The sequence below is a fragment of the Nanorana parkeri genome, unplaced genomic scaffold, assembly GCF_000935625.1.
Source record: "Nanorana parkeri isolate BGI_ZX_2015 unplaced genomic scaffold, ASM93562v1 scaffold62, whole genome shotgun sequence".
NCBI classification, from domain to species: Eukaryota; Metazoa; Chordata; class Amphibia; order Anura; family Dicroglossidae; genus Nanorana; species Nanorana parkeri.
This window is the reverse complement of record NW_017306330.1, coordinates 63291-67424: the sequence shown is the minus strand read 5'-3', so window position 1 is coordinate 67424 and position 4134 is coordinate 63291. Positions and strand designations below refer to the sequence as shown.

Below are 4134 nucleotides of genomic sequence, written 5' to 3'. Positions count from 1 at the left end.
TCCCACCATTTTTCCAAATGGCTTAATACATACCTTTACTCCTGAAGTCTTCTGGCCGGCCTGGTGATGTCATGGGTCCTTCCTCTTCTCCTCCAGCGATGCCGGTGGGCCTTCCTCTTGGACCAAACTGTGCTCACGTAATGACGTGCTCAGTCCATAAATACTGTAAACCCTGGCCGGCATACTGACACATCCCCAGGGTGGGCTGGCTGGCCGTCATTCAAACCAGAAAAGGACCAGCGGCCCATTCCAAACGAGATGTGGAAGGCATCGCTGGTGCAGGGAGAAGGCGACTTGTTCTTTCTGACCTATTTTTTTATAATACCAGAGGGAGGATTATTGTAAATAAAATAAAAGTGGTGTTATAGTTTAAGGCAGGGGTCGGCAACCTTGGCATTCTAGCTGTGGTGAAACTACAATGCCCATCATGTCTCTGCTTCTGAGAGTCAAGCCTGTAACTGTCAGAGTCTTGAACAGCCATGTAGTTCAAGACTTGTAGTTCCACAACTGCTGGAGTTCTGAGGTTGCCTACCCCTGCTTTAAGGACTCACTTTTAGGGGTGTTAAGGGACAGGATAAAATGAACCCGTGGTTCGCCTATTCAGGGCAAAGCAACAGATTAACTATAAAGATCTGCCCACCCCCCTCCCCCCCACACCACCAAATGCAGCATATACTGTGCTTACCTTCCCTCAGTTTGCTTTGAGGAGAAGATGCCCGGTGTGAGCTCCAAGTCTCTCCTACTAGGAGCTTACACTGAGTTGAGGATTCACCAAAGTCCCCTCCTTTAAGAGCTTACAATGGGTTCAGGATTCACCCAGGTCTCTCCTAGTAAGAGTTTACACTGGGTTGAGGATTCACCCAAGTCTCTCCTAGTAAGAGCTTACAATGAGTTGAGGATTAACCCAGTTGCTGTGAGGAGAAGATGCCCAGAGTAAGCTCCAAGTCCCTCCTAGTAAAAGCTTACACTGGGTTGAGGAATCACCCAAGTCCCTCCTAGTAAAAGTTACACTGGGTTGAGGAATCACCCAAGTCACTCCTAGTAAAAGCTTACACTGGGTTGAGGAATCACCCAAGTCACTCCTAGTAAGAGCTTACACTGGGTTGAGGAATCACCCAAGTCACTCCTAGTAAAAGCTTACACTGGGTTGAGGAATCACCCAAGTCTCTCCTAGTAAGAGCTTACACTGGGTTGAGGAATCACCCAAGTCCCTCCTAGTAAAAGTTACACTGGGTTGAGGAATCACCCAAGTCACTCCTAGTAAAAGCTTACACTGGGTTGAGGAATCACCCAAGTCACTCCTAGTAAAAGCTTACACTGGGTTGAGGAATCACCCAAGTCCCTCCTAGTAAAAGTTACACTGGGTTGAGGAATCACCCAAGTCACTCCTAGTAAAAGCTTACACTGGGTTGAGGAATCACCCAAGTCACTCCTAGTAAAAGCTTACACTGGGTTGAGGAATCACCCAAGTCCCTCCTAGTAAAAGTTACACTGGGTTGAGGAATCACCCAAGTCACTCCTAGTAAAAGCTTACACTGGGTTGAGGAATCACCCAAGTCACTCCTAGTAAAAGCTTACACTGGGTTGAGGAATCACCCAAGTCTCTCCTAGTAAGAGCTTACACTGGGTTGAGGATTCACCCAAGTCTCTCCTAGTAAGAGCTTACACTGGGTTGAGGATTCACCCAAGTCTCTCCTAGTAAGAGCTTACACTGGGTTGAGGATTCACCCAAGTCTCTCCTAGTTAGAGCTTACACTGGGTTGAGGATTCACCCAAGTCTCTCCTAGTAAGAGGTTACACTGGGTTGAGGATTCACCCAAGTCTCTCCTAGTTAGAGCTTACACTGGGATGAGGATTCACCCAAGTCTCTCATAGTAAGAGCTTACAATGGGTTGAGGATTGACCCAAGTCTCTCCTAGTTAGAGCTTACACTGGGTTGAGGATTCACTCCCCACCCCAAAGTGCAGCCAATTACCAAGCACCAGCAGTGTCACATGGGAGGAAGGTAGTGAGTCACATGTTCTCCATACTGGGCCAACTGTTACATCTGCAAAGTCCAACCTTGCAGACATCTCCTACCCAGGGCAGCAAAGTCTACGCAGCCAGGAATCTATAGCCCATTTCCAAAGCAGGGGAAGGTACAAAAACAGATAAAGTAGAACCCGACTGATCCAAAAAGCTACCACATGACATCGGCCTAAACTAATGCTACAAAGGACCTTTTTTTACAAACAGAAGCTTTCTTTTTTCCTGTAGTTCCTTTAGGGCCACATCCTTGCATTGCATCCACACGCACACTTCTGCATGCTACGTGCATAGGGTTCCGCAGTCCACAGCAACCCGCAATGGGTGCCCTGGTTACCAATTAAAATCAATGGCACCCCAATGCACCTACCCAGGGACCTGAACCTTGCGCAACATCACACTAACGTACGTTGCATTACGGTGCATTCACATGCAGTACATACATATGAGAATGGATAGCCGCAGGAGATCTATGTATCCGTATACAAAACACAAACGTGAAACTGTCGCACAGCAATCCAATCAAAATGTTTCAAAAAGTTACATCAAATTATGAAAATAACAGCAAACGTCACGCTATTCAAGATGCGCGCTGCAGAGCCCCCCTTTAACGTTACCTGTTCAGCATTAGCACGGCATCGGAGTTCTAAATTTAGCAACGCAAATTCATGAAAGTCTCACCCGTCCTCTCGGGAACAATGCGCGTCAAAGAAGCTGGAGTGCCAAAAGTTGTCTAAATCAGCGGCGGATCGCTTTCAAGGGCGAGTACGGGGAGGAAAAAAAAAGAAGGCGACGAGCCGTCGGCATCTCACTGGAACCGCGAGCATCTCCCCCTCGCCTGAGCCAAAGCCCTTCTATTGTAGCCCGGACATTTTTCTCCGCTGCCCTCTCATGGCCAAAGCTTGCCCGCGGCTCCCTCCCCGCAAGTTGCGCGTCTCGATATCTGGGGCGCTCGACTCTCGCCGACGCGCACGACGCCCACTTGCGCGGCCCAGGCAGCACCCAACGTACGCAGTCCTCCCTCCCTACCCCCCACCCCTGTGCCCTGCAGACGCAGCACCCGGTTTGTGAGACCCCTCGTCGTTTTGAGCTGCACCTGTCACCCCCTCGTCGGAGCCCTCTCACGGCAAGCACCTGTCACCGAACAGAGCCTTGACGCTGCAATTAGCATCCATCACATCCGCTGCCCCCTCATTTCACGCAAGACGCTGATCACATCCTTCCCTCGCAAGGAGCAGACATCACAGATCCCCTCGCGTCGAGATTAACCAGTCGCGTACCGCACCGAGCCGTCGTCGTACGGGCAAGCTGGAAACCCTTCCTCTCTGCACCGCGGAATGAAAAAAAAAAGAAAAAAGTGGGTTCCCCTTCCTATGCCGAGAGACTGATTCTGTCTAAGCGCAGGGCATAGCGCCCGTAGCCGCACATAGGCAGTTAGCCGAAACTTCTGACTTCGTCAAGCCAAGCACAACAAGTCCTGCTATTGGGAGTCTACCTTGTGGATGCCTCGGGGCCGGAGAGGCCTAACGTCACGGGGCGGTGGAATCTCCTCTCAGCAGTTAGCACCTCTCTCTGTCCCCCAACGTGCGCTCACTTCCCCCTAGGTCGCCTGCCATTCCCCGGCGATGTCTGAGGGAGACCAGGCTCCTTGCCGTTTCCTCTTTCAGCTCCTGTCGTTGGCCACGGGATGACCTGCGTTGACCTAACCGAGAACTGCCCCACATAACAAAAAAAAATAGATGAAGCCTCGCTGTCACTTGCCCCAGGCTTTTTTTTTTTTTGCCTCTCTCCGCTGCTATTGACTTCACAGCTCTGTTTCCTGTCTCCCTCTGCCAAAGACCTGCAACACTCACCAGGGACTCCCCCTCCCTCTCCAGCTCTCTCCTCCTCCCTTTTTCTCCCTCATCCCTCTCGCTGTGGGCTCAGAGCTGGGCAGCCTCCTCCCAGAGGCTCCTGAGAACTGCCCCAGGCCGCACAGAGGAAAGGAGAAGCAGCTGAGGAGGGGAGGAGGTGCTGGGACTTGCAGCAATGTCACCTCCCTTGAAAGGGGCCGGCATATTTCTGTTATCTGTCAGGGCTTAGGTCCGTTCCATGTGTCTGGAGCGCATA

The 4134-nt window shown here is 51.0% G+C and overlaps 1 protein-coding gene across 1 annotated transcript in view; it reads right to left on the bottom strand.

Moving 5' to 3' along the window:
- Positions 1 to 3857, bottom strand: part of BCORL1 (BCL6 corepressor-like 1) — an 88897-nt gene extending 85040 nt beyond the window's left edge. The window contains exon 1 of the mRNA XM_018576280.1: positions 3521 to 3857. The gene's annotated coding sequence lies outside the window, so the exon portion shown is untranslated. The remainder of the gene's footprint in view (positions 1 to 3520) is intronic.
- Positions 3858 to 4134: the final 277 nt, after the last annotated feature.